At 47.0% G+C, this 9,719-nt stretch overlaps 1 protein-coding gene across 2 annotated transcripts in view; it reads right to left on the bottom strand.

Annotated features, from left to right (window-relative positions):
• The window catches only part of SGF29 (SAGA complex associated factor 29), a 34,782-nt gene extending 25,492 nt beyond the window's left edge, over positions 1-9,290 (bottom strand). The window contains exon 1 of one of the 2 annotated variants that reach the window (XM_017519138.2): positions 9,119-9,290. The gene's annotated coding sequence lies outside the window, so the exon portion shown is untranslated. Of the gene's footprint in view, positions 1-693; positions 836-9,118 lie in introns of those variants that run through there. The other variant, XM_037735120.1, reaches the window with a different exon arrangement.
• Positions 9,291-9,719: the final 429 nt, after the last annotated feature.

The raw sequence follows: 9,719 nt of genomic DNA, 5'->3' as shown, positions 1-9,719 counted from the left end.
GGCTACTTCTCAGACTTCCAGCCCCTTACGTAGAAGAACAAAGTTGCTTTTTTTTTTTTTTTTCGAGACAGGGTCTTGCTCTGTCACCCAAGCTAGAATGCAGTGGGGCAATCTTGGCTCATTGTAGCCTCCACCTCCCAGGCTTAAGTGATCCTCCCATCTCACCCTCCCACAAAGCTGAGACTATAACCATGTATCAACATACCCAGCTAATTTAAAAAATTTTTTTTTTGGAGAGATGGGGTCTTGCCTTGTTGCCCAAGATGACCTCAAACTCCTGGGCACAAGCAATCCTCCCGCCTCAGCCTCCTAAAGTGCTGGGATGACAGGCATGAGCCATGACATGCGGCCAAGAACTAAGTCTTAGTGGATTATCTTTGCATCTTGGTGCCCCAAATAAAGCCTGAAATCCAGGAGGGCTTGGCCACCTGTTTGTCAGACCCTACTCAGGGAAGCACTGGAAATGGTGAACAGCATGTCCAGCACCAATACAAGTAAAAGCCCTACAAAGAAATGACTACACCACCTGCCATACAGCCATCAGGGAAAGGAACTGACCTTCACGTTTTAGGAATAGTCCAAGGAGGGGGAACGGAGAGGACAACTGTTAAGTTCTCATAAAGCCTCACACTCACCTTGGATGAATTAGTTAACCTTTCTGGGTCTCAATAAAATAAAACCAAGAGCACTTACTTGATGATCAAATCCTAAGAAAGGTCCTAGGCAGTGGCTGGCCCAGAGCATGCACTTAGTGAACGCTCGTGGCCCTTCTCATCCGGAGGCCAGGGGTCTGCTGTTACATTGATTAAGAAAGCCAATCGCACATGCAAAAGAAATACTGACGCTTGCCAAACCTGGGAATAAACCCTCGATGACAGCCTGGCCAAAGACCACACTATTTAAGGGCTCTATTGAGATTGGCCTACTGGGCAGTGGCTTGTCTGAGAGAACAAGCTCTTCTTACGATTTTACAACAAAGTGCTGCTATCTCTGGATCCGGTCAGTTATACACCTAAACTTCCCCAGGAAACGTGTTCTAAGTAGAAACAAAGGTTTCTGTGACCCTTTGAGAACAAATGCCAAGCCTGCTGGTGCAAAGCAAGTAGGAATGCGGCCCTGGGGGTTGGAACCATAACTAATTAGAAGGCCAGATGGGAGGACACTGCGCTTCCAGGCAAGTTGCCGGTTTTATCGGAGTCCAAGAGTGCCAGCTAATCTTATCACAATTCCATCGTGTAAACAAAACTGTCTCAAACTCCAAGAGACTCAGCAATTCCTGCAAGGTTTCAAGCATTCTTAGGAATGCTCAGGCAACGCCCAGCACCCTAAACTCTTTGGCTCCTAGCATGCTTGTCTTCCCACTGACTTAGAAGGCCACACCTTTATCTCTACACACAGAGATACACACACTGTGCTGACGTTTCACACTATAGTTTACTTATGCCTGTTCAAGAACTTCATATAAATGTAATCACGCAATATGTATTCTCTGGGGCCAGGATTCTCTCACTGAACATGTTTTTGAAATTCATCTATATTGTATCAGTAGTGTAGGGCTGAGGGCCCCACAGGGTCGTGGGGTGTTCCTTATGCTGTGCTGAGGCGCAGGATCCGAGAAATAAAGACAGGACCCAGAAGTACAAGGAAAACGCAACTGGGCTAAGGGGGCCATACCATCTATAAGCAGAGTCAGGTGAGGCCCCGAATGTCCAGAAGTGTGAGTGTTTATTGTGCATAGGTTAGGGAGCAGGGCAGTGAGTGAAATCATCTTTAAGGATAGTGATAGGGTCATGAGCAATAAAACATGGGGTCCACCCCCATTAGGTCACCTAGGCCAGGAGGTGGACAGTGCACAGGAAGGGGCCCGTTCCCATGAAGGCAAGGCCGTGTGCAAGGGGTCTACCCCCATTAGGTCACTGAGGCTTGAAGGTGGGCCGTGTGCAGTGAAGAGGGTGCAGTGTGCGATACTTCCATCTGTGGGCAAACTACTTCTAAGAAGATTTATAGGAGGATGCTTTAAGTCACACAGCAGTGACAGAGCTGTCAAGGTTACCGCCACCTTCTGGCAGCTTCCAGTGAGTTCTATGGGAAGATGCTTTTCGAGTAGCATAGCAGCAAGAGCTGATAAAGTTCACATTTACCAAGGTGGATTGCCGGTCTGAGGGCAGCCCTCCACAATAACTGGAGCAAGGTCCTACAACTCCTTTATCAGGAGGAGTGGCTCTTGTCCCAAGACTGCCATACAGCGGGTATCTTTATGATACTGAATGCTGCCGCCTGGGCCACGGATTCTTGTCCAGGTATAACTGTTTTTCCCTTAAGTCATGCTCTGCACTGTGTCTGCTCTAGACATTCCTCCGATTAGACGCTGCTTATTCCTTAATTCATGCTCTGTACTGTGTCCACTCTAGGCATTCCTCCAATTATGAACTAAGATATAATTATATATATATGTAGGGAAATATTCTTTAGGCACTAATACTATCAACTATTATATGATTATACATAGAGGATCATATAAAGGGATTCTTCAAGCCCTAATTCTAGAAACTAATGCAGTATATAATTGTATAAAGGATTATATAAAAGGAAATTGCTGAGTAGTAACACTATAAAGTGAGATATTCCTCAAGCCCCAACTGTGCCAGGGTTCTGCTTAGCTCTCATTCTTTGGTACCTACATGGGGGGTTACCCACAAGTAGTTTGTTCCTTTCCTTTTTTTTTTTGAGACAAAGTCTCGCTCTGTTGCTGAGGCTGGAGTGCAATGGCACGATCTTGGCTCACTGCAACCTCCGCCTCCCAGGTTCAAGCGATTATCCTGCCTCAGCCCCAAGTAGTTGGGATTACAGGCACCTACCACCATGCCCAGCTAATTTTTGTATTCTTAGTAGAGGTGGGGTTTCACTATGTTGGCCTGGCTGGTCTCGAACTCGTGACCTCATGATCCGCCCGCCTCAGCCTCCTAGTGCTAGGCCTGAACCACTGCACCCAGCTGTTTTTTTCCTTTTCATTGCTGAGGAGCACACTATCATATGAACAACACACTAGTTTAGCCAGTTCTCTTTTGATGGCACTTTGGTAATATTCAGTTTAGGGGTATTATTATTTTATTATTTTTTAGAGACAGTCTTATTTCTGTCTCCTGGGCTGGAGAGCAGAGGTGCAATCACGGCTCACTCTAGCCTCGACCTCCCAGACTCAAGTAATTCTTCCAGTTCAGCATCCCGAGTAGCTGGGACTATAGGCACATGCCACCCGGCCAAGCTAATTTTTATTTTTTATTGTTGAGACAGAGTCTTGCTCTGTCACCCAGGCTAGAGTGCAGTGGCGTGATCTCGGCTCACTGCAATCTCCACCTCCCAGGTGCAGCAATTCTCCTGCCTCAGCATCCCGAGTAGCTGTAATTACAGGTGCCAGCTACCACCCCCAGCTAATTTTTGTATTTTTAGTAGAGATGGGGCTTCACCATGTTGGCTAGGCTGGTCTCTCAACTCCTGACCTCAAGTGATCTGCCTGCCTTGACTTCCCAAAGTGCTGGGTTTACAGGCGTGAGCCACCGTGCCTGGCCTCCAGCTAATTTTTAAACTTTTTGTAGAGATGAGGTCTCACTATGTTGTCCAGGTTGGTCTTGAACTCCTAGGCTCAAGCGATCCTCCCAATTCAGCCTCCTAAATTGCTGGGATTACAGGTGTGAGCCACCACAGGGCCTGACAAAGTTTTAATAACTGCTTTATTTTTTTTTGAGACGGAGTTTTGCTTTTGTTACCCAGGCTGGAGTGCAATGGCACGATCTCGGCTCACCGCAACCTCCGTCTCCTGGGTTCAAGCAATTCTCCTGCCTCAGCCTCCCGAGTAGCTGGGACTACAGTGGTGTGCCACCATGCCCAGCTAATTTTTGTATTTTTAGTAGAGACGGGGTTTCACCATGTTGACCAGGATGGTCTCGATCTCTTGACCTCGTGATCCACCCACCTCGGCCTCCCAAAGTGCTGGGATTATAGGCATGAGCCACTGTGCCTGGCCATTTTTTTTTCTTTATTTTAACTAATTCTTTTGATTCTCCTTTAGAATTCTTGTCAGTTGGTACCAACACCTGCGTCCTCTTGGGGTTGATCTTCGTTTATTGCCTTTTTTTGTGAATACAAGTCATATTTTCCTGTTTTTTAAAAAAATGTATTTTAAAAATGTCTTTTTCTTCCCTTTTTTTTTTTTTTTTTTTTTTTTTTTTTTTTTGACAGAGTCTTGCTCTCGTTGCCCAGACTGGAGTAGTAGTGCCATCTCAGCTCACTGCAACCTCTGCTGCCTGGGTTCACATAATTGTCGTGCCTCAGCCTGCTGAGCCTCCCATGTACTACCAAGCTTGGCTATTTTTTTTGTATTTTTAGTAGAGACAGGGTTTTGCTACATTGGCCAGGCTGGTCTCAAACTCCTTTCTCAAGTGATCCACCTGCCTCTGCCTCTCAAAGTGCTGTGCTGGGATTACAGGCCTGAGTCACCACACCCGGCCCGTTTTTTGTGTCTCATAATTTTGGATTGTATCACGGACATTTTGGATGATATGTTATAGGCTTTGGATTCTGTTATGTTCTTGAGAGTTTGGTATTTTGTTAGCAAGCAGTTAATCACAGTTGAACTCAAACTCCAAATCTAGTTTCCTTGAGGCAGCTGAAATCTGTACTGATCTTTTAAACTTAACTAAGATGCTTGGAATGTGCCCCATGTTTGTCTAGTTCAGAGGTTTAGGCAGACTTTTTAAAACAACAGCTTAGTGGGCAGGGTGCAGTGGCTCACATCTATAATCCCAGCACTTTGGGAGGGTGAATCACTTGAAGCCAAGAGTTTGAGACCAGCCTGGCCCACATGGTGAAACACTGTCTCTATTTAAAAAATACAAAGATTAGCGGGCGTGGTGGTGCACACCTGTAATCCCAGCTACTTGGCGGGCTGAGGAATGAGAATCACTTGAATCCGGGAGGTGGAGGTTGAAGTGAGCCAAGATCGCATCACTGTACTCCAGTCTGGGTGACAGAGTAAGACTCTGTCTCAAAGAAAACAACAAAAACAGCTTAATGGAAATAATTTGAATGGCATACAATACCCTATCAATGTATCTATCTATGTTTCTGTGTATCTACCTATCTGAGACAAGGTCTCACCCCTATTGCCCAGGCTGGAGAGAAGTGGTACAATCACAGCTCACTGCAACCTTGACTTCCTCAGCTCAGTCGATCCTCCTGCCCCAGCCTCCCGAGTGGCTCGGATTACAGGCACACACCAACATGCCCAGCTAATTTTTGTATTTTTAGTAGAGACGGGGTTTCACCATGTTGACCAGGATGGTCTCGATCTCTTGACCTCGTGATCCACCCGCCTTGGCCTCCCAAAGTGCTGGGATTACAGGCTTGAGCCACCACGCCCAGCAAGATCTCAGTTTTTTAATCCATTCATCTGTTGATGGACATTTGAGTGTTTGGGGAAGACTTTTACATGAAGAATTTGGAACCCCTCCTCTGGGGCTATCTTCTTTCCATGATGGGCTTTTTAACACCTCTCGAGGCATTTAACAAAACCAATAAACAGGCGGGTCACAGTGGCTCGTGCCTGTAATCCCGACACCTTGGGAGGCGGAGGACAGAGGACTGCTTGAGCCCAGGAGTTTGAGACCAGCCTGGTCACCACAGCAAGGCTCTATCTCTACCAAAAATAAAAAGTACCCAGGTGTGGTGGTGAGCTCCTGCAGTCCCAGCTTTCAGGAGGCTGAGACAAGAGGATCTCTTGAGGCTGGGAGTTTAAGACCCTGTCTCTACAAAAAAAAAAAAAAAAAAAAGCAGTGACATAATTTAGGCTTCTGGATAGAGTCCCATCTGAAGCTGGTTTACTCCAGGCCTCTTCAGCTGGAGTCTGTGAGGAAAAAAAACAAATGGTTTCTCCTCTGCTGTCACAATATGCAATCAATCAACAGCTAAGATTTCTGTGGCCAAACGTGTAGGGATTTCTCACCAACAACAATCAATCCATCGAGTCTACAGTGCATATACACTGGATATCCTCTAATTCAGTTTATTTCCAACACTATCCACCCAGACAGGGTGTCAAACCCCACAGGCTGGGGGCTCAGTTCCACAAGCATGTCCCCCGAACTCTCGATGCCAGTCACAAGCCCTGGTTACTTTAATTGTGCTTCTGACCAACTGACTTTTATAAATCAGGGTTTCCACGATTCCCTCCTTGGGTTCCATGAATTTACACGAGCAGCTCTCAGCACTCAGAGAAACACTTAGGTTTACTGGTTTATTGTAAAAGACATCACAGTGGATACAAATGAAGGAAGAGGCACACAAGGCAAAGCACACAGGAAGATGCCAGGAGCTTTCATGTCCTCCCTGGGCAGGCCTCCCTCCAGGAAGATCCATAAGCATTCCAAACGGGGACACAGACAAGATGTATATTTACAATATCACAGAGTCAACAAACACCCTTTTCATGCTTAGGCTAGTCGGGGTTAGCTTTCTGTTATCTGCTGCAACTGAGTAGCTTGATTAATAAGAAGAGCTTTAAGGATGAGGAGAGAGATCAAACTGAGGGACAAAGGCTGCGGGGTAGAAGCATATGTTAACCACTAATACCCCACCTACGATTGCTGGCCCTTTCACTATAATAGCATCCAAGGCCTCAAACAAATCCAAATATCCTATATGTAAGCCACTCTAAGATTAATCCTACAGAGGATTAAGGTTCTGGCTCAAAGGGAAGGAGGAACCTGATACCCTATGCTCAGATCTCACACTCTCAAACCAGTCACTGGCAATGAGAATCTGCAAACTGCGTACAGTGGCTCATGCCTATAATCCCAGCACTTTGAGTGGCCAAAATGAGAGGATCACTTGAGGTCAGGATTTTGGGACTAGACTGGGCAACAGAAGGAGGCCCTGTCTCTACAAAAACAAAATAATTAACCCGGCATGGTGGTGCACATGTATAGTCCCAGCTACTCAGGAGGCTGTGGCAGGAGATCACTTGAGCCCAGGAGTTTGAGAATACAGTGAGCTATTATTGCACCACCGCACTCCAGCTTGGGTGACAGAGTAAGACTTTGTTTCTAAAAAATATATAAATAAATAGAGGCCAGGCACGGTGACTCGCACCTGTAATCCCAGCTCTTTGGGAGGACAAGGTGGGCAGATCGCTTGAAGTCAGGAGTTCGAGACCAGCCTGGCCAACATGGTGAAACCCCATCTCTACTAAAAATACAAAAATTAGCCAAGCATGGTGATGCATGCTTGTAATCCCAGCTACTCAGGGGGCTGAGGCAGGAGAATTGTTTGAACCCAGGAGGCAGAGGTTGCAGTGAGCCGAGATCGCGTCGCTGCACTCCAGCCTGGGCGACAGAGCAAGACTCCATCTCAAAAATAAATAAATAGAATCTATATTCATCAATTAGTTAAAGAGACATTAAGACGATGATTTTTTTCCTCCATGCCTCTGTATTGCAACTTATGTCGGTGTTTCTCATTTAAACCTTACAGCAATCCGATAAAATAGATATCAGTACAGAAGGAGCAGTGTTAAAAAAACAAAAAACAAAAAAAATAGATATCAGAATGGTAAGTCGAGTGGGGAAACTGCAGTTCAGATAGGTTATGCAGGGAACTCAGGAAAAAGTTGAGCTGGGGCTACAAGGCTGCAAATTGTAAAACCTATGCTCTTCCTCTGAATTCCAAGTTTTGTTACAAATTCACCATATTCAATAGTAGAAGAGCATGGAAGTGGAAGCTTTTGGTCTCTTGTAAACTGCCAATTCACCATTAGCTATTATTATAACACTTGTCAAAGTATCACCAGTAAAATGATGATAGGGCAACTGAAAAACGTTAGGGAAATGTGACAGTTAACTTTATGTGTCAACCTAATTGGGCTAGAGGATGCCCAGATAGCTAGTGGTAACACTTCTGAGTGTGTCTGTGAGTTCCAGAGGGTTTGCTTTCCTGGGCTTCCAGCTTGCAGATGGCAAATCTTGGGACTTTTCAGCCTCTGTAATTGTATGACCCAATCCACCACAATAAATCTCAATACATCTATACAACTACCCAGTTCAATACATCTATACAGTTGACCCTTGAACAATGTAGGTTTTAATTGTGCAGGTCCACTTATACGTGGATTTTCTTCCACCTCTAGGACTCTTTTGAGACAGGGTCTTGCTCTGTCACCCAGGCAGGAGTGCAGTGGCACAATTTTGGCTCACTGTAGCCTCCACCTCCTGAGTTCAGGCGATTCTTGTGCCTCAGCCTCCCGAGTAGCTGGGATTACAGGCACACACCACCATGCCCGGCTAATTTTTGTATTTTTAGTAGAAATGGGGTTTTACCAGGCTGGACTCAAACTCCTGACCTCAGGTGATCCACCCACCTCGGCCTCCCAAAGTGCTGGGATTACAGGCGTGAGCCACCGCTCCCGGCGACAAGGAACTGTTTTAGTGGAGTGGCAGAGACCAAAGCCTGACTATAGCCTCAAGGGTTCAAGACTTGGAGGAGGAAAGGCACTAGTGAAGTTAGACTGAGGCCTATGGCTGCAAACCCGAGCCGAGAAGGTAACTGGAGGATAGGGAGAGTGAAGGAGGCTGTTTTGCTGTTCTTAAGAAGGGCATTTTTTGTCCGGGCGCGGGGACTCACGCCTATACTCCCCACACTTTGGGAGGGCGAGGCGGGAGGCTGAGCCCACGAGTTAGAGACCAGCCTGGGCAAATGACGAGCTATGTATCTTAAACAAAAAAAGATTTTTTTGTGCAAATAATAAGTGCTGGAGTTCGGGGCCTGGCCTCTGTCCGCATCTTCGTGACCCGGGGCAGAGTATGCCACCTGGGGGCCGCGTCCCTGTCAAGCCCTGCGTGCCAGTTTCCCACCCTCACCCGGGATGGAAGTGCGCACGCGCACACCTCGAGCGGCCGGGCGCAGAGCCCGCCCTCCCCGAGCCCCGCCCCCTCCCACCCAGAGCGCGTGCGCACCACCCCTCGAGCGCCGCCTCACGGAGGCCGGGAACCACCGCGAAAAGGGAGGACGTCGCCCTTCGCTCTCGCGCTTCGCCGGAGGGCTCAGGCCACGGCCGGTCCCCACCTACCGAGTCTCGGACAAAACAAGCTCGTCGGGCTGGAAACCGACGTGGGGAGCAGGCGCCAGCGAACGCTTTTTCGGAGTCTGCGGATGGTCACAGACCTCCGTTCGAAGATTGGCGGCACGTCGGCAACCGCACACGCTTTTTTTCCTTTTATGAACGTAATCGCGCGAGGACCCTTTACGCATGCGCAGTCGTTCCTCTGTGACGTGACGCGCTGCCCCTTGGGAAATGTAGTTTTTACTTGGCATACCTCTCCGGCTCTTGAAGGAACCCTAATTCAACCTACCGGAGTGCGGGTGCGTTTTCAGCGTTTTCTCCCATTCCTCCAGACTCTGTTTTAAACAAAATGCAAAAAATAAAAACAGCTTGAAAGCGAGCAGATTGTTTCTTGCTGGAGGAGGGTGGGCGCAAGAAATACGGTAATAAGGAAACTGTACTTTCTGCTCAATTTTGCTGCGAACATAAAACTGCCCTAAAAGATAAAGTCTGTTGTTAAAAAATTAATTAAAAACAAGTAGATCTCTAAGAAATCGAAATTTTAGGGAGTCTTCTTAGAAAAGTATTAAGTGCAATGGACGTGTAGCCTCAATGGTATTATCGAAGG

This window comes from Cebus imitator, unplaced genomic scaffold (assembly GCF_001604975.1).
Source record: "Cebus imitator isolate Cc_AM_T3 unplaced genomic scaffold, Cebus_imitator-1.0 Scaffold729, whole genome shotgun sequence".
Taxonomy (NCBI): Eukaryota; Metazoa; Chordata; class Mammalia; order Primates; family Cebidae; genus Cebus; species Cebus imitator.
The sequence above is the reverse complement of the archived record's forward strand: the minus strand, read 5'-3'. Positions and strand labels throughout refer to the sequence as shown.